This window comes from Phyllobates terribilis, unplaced genomic scaffold, assembly GCF_046119375.1.
Source record: "Phyllobates terribilis strain yellow unplaced genomic scaffold, ASM4611937v1 Scaffold_1__5_contigs__length_1240528914, whole genome shotgun sequence".
Classification (NCBI taxonomy): domain Eukaryota; kingdom Metazoa; phylum Chordata; class Amphibia; order Anura; family Dendrobatidae; genus Phyllobates; species Phyllobates terribilis.
This window is the reverse complement of record NW_027362761.1, coordinates 1,232,625,199-1,232,636,963: the sequence shown is the minus strand read 5'-3', so window position 1 is coordinate 1,232,636,963 and position 11,765 is coordinate 1,232,625,199.

Sequence of the window (11,765 nt, the reverse complement as noted above, 5' to 3'; positions counted from 1 at the left end):
CTGGAAGAAAATTTCATCCAATTCTTGGATCTTAGGGATAATCAGGAGGGGGCTCACACTAGAGTTCAAGAGCAGGCCCAAGAACACTGTCAAAATATCAGCCCCCAGAGGTTTAGTGGAACAGATAGCCTTACAGCAGGAAGTTCTCTCTCTGCTCAGGAAAGGAGTTCTGGTGGAAACACCTGCACCCGAGCAAGGAAGAGGATTCTATTCGACCCTCTTCCTAATAAAGAAGCCGGACGGCTCCTTCAGGACCATTGCGAACTTAAAGAGACTGAACGACCATTTAATCTACAGGCCTTTCAAGATGGAAACAATAAAATCAGCCATAAAGATGTTATTTCCGGACTGTTTTATGTGCGTCCTCGATCTGAAGGACGCCTACTACCACGTCCCGATTTTGCCAGATCATCAACAGTTTCTAAGAGTAGCTGTACAATTCGGCAGGCACGTAAGGCATTTTCAGTTCGCAGCTCTTCCCTTTGGCATTTCCATGGCGCCGAGAGTCTTCACAAAAATCATTCTGGAGGTCACAGCGCACTTGAGGGAAAGAGATATTTTAGTCATCCCTTATCTGGACGATTTCTTAGTAGTGGGCAGATCAAGTCAACTCTGTGCTCTTGCCCTGGCGGATGTCATGGTCAGTCTAAGACGCCTAGGTTGGCTGTTAAATCTGGAGAAGTCAAGGCTGGAACCAAAGAGGGTTCAGTCTTTCCTGGGTCTCATTCTGGACTCGGAAAACCAAACCTGTCTTCTGCCAGAGGAAAAGAAACTGAAGATCAGATCCCTAACATCTCAGATTGTCAGCAATCCGACCATCACCCTGAGGAGTGCAATGTCTCTGTTGGGTACAATGACGTCTTGCATTCCGGCGGTTCAGTGGGCCCAGCACCATTCCAGATGTCTTCAACAGGAGATTCTGGCAGCGGACAGGCGGCTCAAAGGTCGCCTGAATGGGAAAATATCTCTTCCAGATGTTGTGATCAACTCCCTGGACTGGTGGACATCTCCGGTCAACCTATCTTTGGGGGTTCCTTGGACCTTCCAGGTGTCGGATACAATTACAACAGACGCAAGTGCGGAAGGTTGGGGAGCTCACCTAAGGGATCGTTCTGTACAAGGCCTCTGGTCGGACAGCGAGACAAGCCTCTCTTCCAACATGAAAGAGCTGTTGGCAGCCAGAAATGCGCTAAAAGAATTCAGTTCTGTTCTTCAGGGTCCTCACGTCAGGATAATGTCAGACAACAGATCAACAGTCGCCTACATCAATCATCAGGGGGGTACCAGGTCTCTCCCTCTGATGTTAATAGCGGATCAGATCTTCAGGTTTGCCGAGAGTCGGCTGGTTACGCTCTCGGCACTGCATATAAAAGGGGAAGAGAACATAAAGGCCGATTTCTTGAGTTGTCACATCTTGAAACAAGGAGAGTGGGAGTTGAATCCAGCCGTTTTTCAGCAGATTGTGGATCGGTGGGGACAGCCCCAGATAGATCTGTTTGCAAACAGACACAATCGGAAGACCGAAACCTTTTGCTCCCTGAATCCAAAAGAGGGGGCGTTTGCGGTGGACGCGCTGCAGATTCAGTGGGATTTCACTCTAGCTTATGCCTTTCCCCCTTTAGTACTGATCCCTACTATCCTGAGGAAGATCCGAGAGGAACGGGCGAGGGTTATATTGATCGCCCCGTTCTGGCCCAAGAGACCATGGTTCACTTGGATGAAGAGAATGTCCCAAGCAGATCCATGGGTTCTTCCGGACATCCCGGATCTCCTCAGGCAGGGCCCAGTCTGTCATCCCCAAAGAGCGGGCCTGCATTTGACGGCTTGGATTTTGAGAGGTCGCTATTGACGCAAAGGGGGTTTTCTCCAGATCTTGTTACTACCCTTCTAGCAAGTAGAAAGCCGATAACAACTAGAATCTATGGTAGAACCTGGGCTAAGTTCTTGTCTACCTCGGGTCAGTCTGCCAAAGGGAGGGTTCCTATTGAGGCCATACTAGAATTCCTCCAGAAGGGGTTAAACATGGGACTAGCTACCAGTACTCTTAAGGTACAGGTATCTGCTCTGGGGGCACTGTATAATTATGACTTGGCAGCAAATAGATGGATCATTAGATTTATTAAAGCCTGTCATAGATCCAGACCTATTCCTGTTCCAAGAATGCCTCATTGGGACCTTAATTTAGTTCTGGAAGCATTAACCAAACCTCCCTTCGAGCCCTTAGAGAAGGTTTCAGAAAAAATCTTAACCTTAAAGACTGCGCTATTGGTGGCCCTGACATCAGCTCGTAGAGTCAGTGACTTACACGCACTATCCATTAACCATCCATTCACTCAAGTATGTATGGATAGAGTAATCTTAAGACCAGACCCGGCCTATCTTCCAAAGGTAGCCTCCAAGTTCCATAGGACGCAAGTAATCACTCTCCCTTCCTTCTATCCTAATCCTAGGGATTCTGAGGAATATAAGCTTCACACCTTAGATGTTAGGAGGGTGTTAGTCCAGTATTTGGAAGTGACAAAAGCCTGGAGAAAGAGTGACGCTTTATTTATATCCTTTCAGGGGGCTAGGAAAGGACTTAAGGTTACAAGGGGGACCATAGCTAGATGGGTCAGGGATACTATTACCTTAGCCTACTCTTCTAGCAATCTGCCGGTTCCTGAGAACCTGAAGGCCCATTCCACCAGAGCGGTAGCTGCTTCCTGGGCTGAGAAGGCGGATGTGCCCATCGACATTATATGTAAGGCGGCAACTTGGTCATCCCCTGCTACATTTTACAAACATTACCGTCTTGACCTTTCCTCTTCTACTGATCTGTCCTTTGGTAGAAGGGTGTTGCAAGCGGTGATCCCTCCCTCTGGTATTTAATCTCTATAAATCTCTCAGGTGGTGCTGTCATGGGAGAAGGGGAAAAGATCCTAGTTACTTACCGGTAACGGGATTTTACAGAGCCCATGACAGCACCCTATTAATTCCCTCCCCTTTATCACTGTGGTGTGCACTTTTTTTAAGGTGTTTAGTACATATGCTGAGGTGGTGGTTATGTATTAACCTGTCTTCGGAGGCCCTCTCATGCTCTGAAACAAAAAACTGATGCGGAGGAGAGGTACCGCCTTTTTATTCAGTAGGTTCCTGTCCTTGGTGGGCGGATACCCTCTCTCAGGTGGTGCTGTCATGGGCTCTGTAAAATCCCGTTACCGGTAAGTAACTAGGATCTTTTTCACTCCTCTAGCTTTTTTATTCCATGATACTTAAAGGTCATCACACTTACTTTAAGAGTTTATGATCCATGCCGAGTTTACTAGTCTGTTTTTTTTTTTTTTCCCTGCACTTTATGGTCTCCTGTTGTCTTTTAAGCTAGTGATTGATTGTTAATGAGTTAAATCTGTGCAGATCTAAGCAGATACGTCCCTATATATTGAGACTTAGTTAAGGGGCAGCATTTATGCGGGGGCATTTATGCATATAGCATTTATGCATACTTTATCGAAGTGCCATAATTTAGCAAAGTGCCCTGGCAGTTAGAAAATGGCATTGCTAATATTCATCTTTCTTCTCTTCTTACAGGTATATATTTTTCACTGCTTGTGTGATCTGTCCTGAAAACTGCATTATATCTCCATGCAATGCTCTGCAGCCTATCAATTTCTGGTATATATTTTTCACTGCTTGTGTGATCTGTCCTGAAAACTGCATTATATCTCCATGCAATGCTCTGCAGCCTATCAATTTCTGGTATATATTTTTTCACTCCTCTAGCTTTTTTATTCCATGATACTTAAAGGTCATCACACTTACTTTAAGAGTTTATGATCCATGCCGAGTTTACTAGTCTGTTTTTTTTTTTTTTTCCCTGCACTTTATGGTCTCCTGTTGTCTTTTAAGCTAGTGATTGATTGTTAATGAGTTAAATCTGTGCAGATCTAAGCAGATACGTCCCTATATATTGAGACTTAGTTAAGGGGCAGCATTTATGCGGGGGCATTTATGCATACTTTATCGAAGTGCCATAATTTAGCAAAGTGCCCTGGCAGTTAGAAAATGGCATTGCTAATATTCATCTTTCTTCTCTTCTTACAGGTATATATTTTTCACTGCTTGTGTGATCTGTCCTGAAAACTGCATTATATCTCCATGCAATGCTCTGCAGCCTATCAATTTCTGGTATATATTTTTCACTGCTTGTGTGATCTGTCCTGAAAACTGCATTATATCTCCATGCAATGCTCTGCAGCCTATCAATTTCTGGTATATATTTTTTCACTCCTCTAGCTTTTTTATTCCATGATACTTAAAGATCATCACACTTACTTTAAGAGTTTATGATCCATGCCGAGTTTACTAGTCTGTTTTGTTTTTTTTTCCCTGCACTTTATGGTCTCCTGTTGTCTTTTAAGCTAGTGATTGATTGTTAATGAGTTAAATCTGTGCAGATCTAAGCAGATACGTCCCTATATATTGAGACTTAGTTAAGGGGCAGCATTTATGCGGGGGCATTTAGGCATACTTTATCGAAGTGCCATAATTTAGCAAAGTGCCCTGGCAGTTAGAAAATGGCATTGCTAATATTCATCTTTCTTCTCTTCTTACAGGTATATATTTTTCACTGCTTGTGTGATCTGTCCTGAAAACTGCATTATATCTCCATGCAATGCTCTGCAGCCTATCAATTTCTGGTATATATTTTTCACTGCTTGTGTGATCTGTCCTGAAAACTGCATTATATCTCCATGCAATGCTCTGCAGCCTATCAATTTCTGGTATATATTTTTCACTGCTTGTGTGATCTGTCCTGAAAACTGCATTATATCTCCATGCAATGCTCTGCAGCCTATCAATTTCTGGTATATATTTTTCACTGCTTGTGTGATCTGTCCTGAAAACTGCATTATATCTCCATGCAATGCTCTGCAGCCTATCAATTTCTGGTATATATTTTTCACTGCTTGTGTGATCTGTCCTGAAAACTGCATTATATCTCCATGCAATGCTCTGCAGCCTATCAATTTCTGGTATATATTTTTCACTGCTTGTGTGATCTGTCCTGAAAACTGCATTATATCTCCATGCAATGCTCTGCAGCCTATCAATTTCTGGTATATATTTTTCACTGCTTGTGTGATCTGTCCTGAAAACTGCATTATATCTCCATGCAATGCTCTGCAGCCTATCAATTTCTGGTATATATTTTTCACTGCTTGTGTGATCTGTCCTGAAAACTGCATTATATCTCCATGCAATGCTCTGCAGCCTATCAATTTCTGGTATATATTTTTTCACTCCTCTAGCTTTTTTATTCCATGATACTTAAAGGTCATCACACTTACTTTAAGAGTTTATGATCCATGCCGAGTTTACTAGTCTGTTTTTTTTTTTTTTCCCTGCACTTTATGGTCTCCTGTTGTCTTTTAAGCTAGTGATTGATTGTTAATGAGTTAAATCTGTGCAGATCTAAGCAGATACGTCCCTATATATTGAGACTTAGTTAAGGGGCAGCATTTATGCGGGGGCATTTATGCATATAGCATTTATGCATACTTTATCGAAGTGCCATAATTTAGCAAAGTGCCCTGGCAGTTAGAAAATGGCATTGCTAATATTCATCTTTCTTCTCTTCTTACAGGTATATATTTTTCACTGCTTGTGTGATCTGTCCTGAAAACTGCATTATATCTCCATGCAATGCTCTGCAGCCTATCAATTTCTGGTATATATTTTTCACTGCTTGTGTGATCTGTCCTGAAAACTGCATTATATCTCCATGCAATGCTCTGCAGCCTATCAATTTCTGGTATATATTTTTTCACTCCTCTAGCTTTTTTATTCCATGATACTTAAAGGTCATCACACTTACTTTAAGAGTTTATGATCCATGCCGAGTTTACTAGTCTGTTTTTTTTTTTTTTTCCCTGCACTTTATGGTCTCCTGTTGTCTTTTAAGCTAGTGATTGATTGTTAATGAGTTAAATCTGTGCAGATCTAAGCAGATACGTCCCTATATATTGAGACTTAGTTAAGGGGCAGCATTTATGCGGGGGCATTTATGCATATAGCATTTATGCATACTTTATCGAAGTGCCATAATTTAGCAAAGTGCCCTGGCAGTTAGAAAATGGCATTGCTAATATTCATCTTTCTTCTCTTCTTACAGGTATATATTTTTCACTGCTTGTGTGATCTGTCCTGAAAACTGCATTATATCTCCATGCAATGCTCTGCAGCCTATCAATTTCTGGTATATATTTTTCACTGCTTGTGTGATCTGTCCTGAAAACTGCATTATATCTCCATGCAATGCTCTGCAGCCTATCAATTTCTGGTATATATTTTTCACTGCTTGTGTGATCTGTCCTGAAAACTGCATTATATCTCCATGCAATGCTCTGCAGCCTATCAATTTCTAGTATATATTTTTTCACTCCTCTAGCTTTTTTATTCCATGATACTTAAAGGTCATCACACTTACTTTAAGAGTTTATGATCCATGCCGAGTTTACTAGTCTGTTTTTTTTTTTTTTCCCTGCACTTTATGGTCTCCTGTTGTCTTTTAAGCTAGTGATTGATTGTTAATGAGTTAAATCTGTGCAGATCTAAGCAGATACGTCCCTATATATTGAGACTTAGTTAAGGGGCAGCATTTATGCGGGGGCATTTATGCATATAGCATTTATGCATACTTTATCGAAGTGCCATAATTTAGCAAAGTGCCCTGGCAGTTAGAAAATGGCATTGCTAATATTCATCTTTCTTCTCTTCTTACAGGTATATATTTTTCACTGCTTGTGTGATCTGTCCTGAAAACTGCATTATATCTCCATGCAATGCTCTGCAGCCTATCAATTTCTGGTATATATTTTTTCACTCCTCTAGCTTTTTTATTCCATGATACTTAAAGGTCATCACACTTACTTTAAGAGTTTATGATCCATGCCGAGTTTACTAGTCTGTTTTTTTTTTTTTTCCCTGCACTTTATGGTCTCCTGTTGTCTTTTAAGCTAGTGATTGATTGTTAATGAGTTAAATCTGTGCAGATCTAAGCAGATACGTCCCTATATATTGAGACTTAGTTAAGGGGCAGCATTTATGCGGGGGCATTTATGCATATAGCATTTATGCATGCTTTATCGAAGTGCCATAATTTAGCAAAGTGCCCTGGCAGTTAGAAAATGGCATTGCTAATATTCATCTTTCTTCTCTTCTTACAGGTATATATTTTTCACTGCTTGTGTGATCTGTCCTGAAAACTGCATTATATCTCCATGCAATGCTCTGCAGCCTATCAATTTCTGGTATATATTTTTCACTGCTTGTGTGATCTGTCCTGAAAACTGCATTATATCTCCATGCAATGCTCTGCAGCCTATCAATTTCTGGTATATATTTTTTCACTCCTCTAGCTTTTTTATTCCATGATACTTAAAGGTCATCACACTTACTTTAAGAGTTTATGATCCATGCCGAGTTTACTAGTCTGTTTTTTTTTTTTTTCCCTGCACTTTATGGTCTCCTGTTGTCTTTTAAGCTAGTGATTGATTGTTAATGAGTTAAATCTGTGCAGATCTAAGCAGATACGTCCCTATATATTGAGACTTAGTTAAGGGGCAGCATTTATGCGGGGGCATTTATGCATACTTTATCGAAGTGCCATAATTTAGCAAAGTGCCCTGGCAGTTAGAAAATGGCATTGCTAATATTCATCTTTCTTCTCTTCTTACAGGTATATATTTTTCACTGCTTGTGTGATCTGTCCTGAAAACTGCATTATATCTCCATGCAATGCTCTGCAGCCTATCAATTTCTGGTATATATTTTTCACTGCTTGTGTGATCTGTCCTGAAAACTGCATTATATCTCCATGCAATGCTCTGCAGCCTATCAATTTCTGGTATATATTTTTCACTGCTTGTGTGATCTGTCCTGAAAACTGCATTATATCTCCATGCAATGCTCTGCAGCCTATCAATTTCTGGTATATATTTTTCACTGCTTGTGTGATCTGTCCTGAAAACTGCATTATATCTCCATGCAATGCTCTGCAGCCTATCAATTTCTGGTATATATTTTTTCACTCCTCTAGCTTTTTTATTCCATGATACTTAAAGGTCATCACACTTACTTTAAGAGTTTATGATCCATGCCGAGTTTACTAGTCTGTTTTTTTTTTTTTTCCCTGCACTTTATGGTCTCCTGTTGTCTTTTAAGCTAGTGATTGATTGTTAATGAGTTAAATCTGTGCAGATCTAAGCAGATACGTCCCTATATATTGAGACTTAGTTAAGGGGCAGCATTTATGCGGGGGCATTTATGCATACTTTATCGAAGTGCCATAATTTAGCAAAGTGCCCTGGCAGTTAGAAAATGGCATTGCTAATATTCATCTTTCTTCTCTTCTTACAGGTATATATTTTTCACTGCTTGTGTGATCTGTCCTGAAAACTGCATTATATCTCCATGCAATGCTCTGCAGCCTATCAATTTCTGGTATATATTTTTCACTGCTTGTGTGATCTGTCCTGAAAACTGCATTATATCTCCATGCAATGCTCTGCAGCCTATCAATTTCTGGTATATATTTTTTCACTCCTCTAGCTTTTTTATTCCATGATACTTAAAGGTCATCACACTTACTTTAAGAGTTTATGATCCATGCCGAGTTTACTAGTCTGTTTTTTTTTTTTTTTCCCTGCACTTTATGGTCTCCTGTTGTCTTTTAAGCTAGTGATTGATTGTTAATGAGTTAAATCTGTGCAGATCTAAGCAGATACGTCCCTATATATTGAGACTTAGTTAAGGGGCAGCATTTATGCGGGGGCATTTATGCATATAGCATTTATGCATACTTTATCGAAGTGCCATAATTTAGCAAAGTGCCCTGGCAGTTAGAAAATGGCATTGCTAATATTCATCTTTCTTCTCTTCTTACAGGTATATATTTTTCACTGCTTGTGTGATCTGTCCTGAAAACTGCATTATATCTCCATGCAATGCTCTGCAGCCTATCAATTTCTGGTATATATTTTTTCACTCCTCTAGCTTTTTTATTCCATGATACTTAAAGGTCATCACACTTACTTTAAGAGTTTATGATCCATGCCGAGTTTACTAGTCTGTTTTTTTTTTTTTCCCCTGCACTTTATGGTCTCCTGTTGTCTTTTAAGCTAGTGATTGATTGTTAATGAGTTAAATCTGTGCAGATCTAAGCAGATACGTCCCTATATATTGAGACTTAGTTAAGGGGCAGCATTTATGCGGGGGCATTTATGCTTACTTTATCGAAGTGCCATAATTTAGCAAAGTGCCCTGGCAGTTAGAAAATGGCATTGCTAATATTCATCTTTCTTCTCTTCTTACAGGTATATATTTTTCACTGCTTGTGTGATCTGTCCTGAAAACTGCATTATATCTCCATGCAATGCTCTGCAGCCTATCAATTTCTGGTATATATTTTTCACTGCTTGTGTGATCTGTCCTGAAAACTGCATTATATCTCCATGCAATGCTCTTCAGCCTATCAATTTCTGGTATATATTTTTTCACTCCTCTAGCTTTTTTATTCCATGATACTTAAAGGTCATCACACTTACTTTAAGAGTTTATGATCCATGCCGAGTTTACTAGTCTGTTTTTTTTTTTTTTCCCTGCACTTTATGGTCTCCTGTTGTCTTTTAAGCTAGTGATTGATTGTTAATGAGTTAAATCTGTGCAGATCTAAGCAGATACGTCCCTATATATTGAGACTTAGTTAAGGGGCAGCATTTATGCGGGGGCATTTATGCATATAGCATTTATGCATACTTTATCGAAGTGCCATAATTTAGCAAAGTGCCCTGGCAGTTAGAAAATGGCATTGCTAATATTCATCTTTCTTCTCTTCTTACAGGTATATATTTTTCACTGCTTGTGTGATCTGTCCTGAAAACTGCATTATATCTCCATGCAATGCTCTGCAGCCTATCAATTTCTGGTATATATTTTTTCACTCCTCTAGCTTTTTTATTCCATGATACTTAAAGGTCATCACACTTACTTTAAGAGTTGATGATCCATGCCGAGTTTACTAGTCTGTTTTTTTTTTTTTTCCCTGCACTTTATGGTCTCCTGTTGTCTTTTAAGCTAGTGATTGATTGTTAATGAGTTAAATCTGTGCAGATCTAAGCAGATACGTCCCTATATATTGAGACTTAGTTAAGGGGCAGCATTTATGCGGGGGCATTTATGCATACTTTATCGAAGTGCCATAATTTAGCAAAGTGCCCTGGCAGTTAGAAAATGGCATTGCTAATATTCATCTTTCTTCTCTTCTTACAGGTATATATTTTTCACTGCTTGTGTGATCTGTCCTGAAAACTGCATTATATCTCCATGCAATGCTCTGCAGCCTATCAATTTCTGGTATATATTTTTCACTGCTTGTGTGATCTGTCCTGAAAACTGCATTGTATCTCCATGCAATGCTCTGCAGCCTATCAATTTCTGGTATATATTTTTTCACTCCTCTAGCTTTTTTATTCCATGATACTTAAAGATCATCACACTTACTTTAAGAGTTTATGATCCATGCCGAGTTTACTAGTCTGTTTTTTTTTTTTTTCCCTGCACTTTATGGTCTCCTGTTGTCTTTTAAGCTAGTGATTGATTGTTAATGAGTTAAATCTGTGCAGATCTAAGCAGATACGTCCCTATATATTGAGACTTAGTTAAGGGGCAGCATTTATGCGGGGGCATTTATGCATATAGCATTTATGCATAATTTAGCAAAGTGCCCTGGCAGTTAGAAAATGGCAGTTGGACAGGGCAGGAGACAGGTAAGACATGCAAGACAAACCAACAAACTTGCTTACAGGTCATCTTTTTGGCAAACAGTATTCACCATTTGTATCTGTGCCATTTATTTTCTGGTTGCTACAATCATCCACATTCACCGTTCTCCCACAAATGCGGCACACTTCATCCATATTAATCCCTCACTCCTCTCTTCTCCTATGTACAGTTGTCATGCTCTCTTCACAATGTTATACCACGCAGATCCATTCATTCCCACCATACAACGCAGGAAACGCTCTCACAAATCACTCAATCATCTGCTCACTCTCTGTATCTTCCTTCTATTAGTCGCAGGTGATATTTCTCCCAACCCAGGACCCTCCAGTAATAATAACACTAAGTCTTTCCCTGTTACATTCAGAAACCCTGCTAATCTCATTAATATTCCCTGCATATCTTCTGTCTCATTCAACTGTGCCCTTTGGAATGCACGCTCAGCTTGTAATAAACTCTCTTACATCCATGACTTTTTCCTCTCTAATTCCCTCAACCTTCTGGCTCTCACTGAAACCTGGATCCAGCAGTCGGACACCACCGCCGCTGCAGCTCTCTCCTATGGTGGCCTACATTTCTCTCATACCCCGCGACCTGACAACAGATCAGGTGGAGGTGTTGGTCTGCTTCTTTCAACAAAATGTACTTTTCAGGTTATCCCCCCTGTACCCTCCCTTATCTTCCCGTCCTTTGAGGCCCACACAGTCAGACTCTACCGGCCCTTCTCCCTGCGAGTGGCGGTTGTCTATCGCCCCCCAGGTCCCCCCCGTCAATTCCTGGATCACTTTGCTGCCTGGCTTACAAATTTTCTATCCTGCGACATCCCCACGATAATCATGGGAGACTTTAACATCCCAATTGGCGATCCTCTTTCCCCATCTGCCACGCATCTTTTATCATTAACCTCCTCCTTCGGCCTTTCACAGCTGCTAATTCTCCTACACATG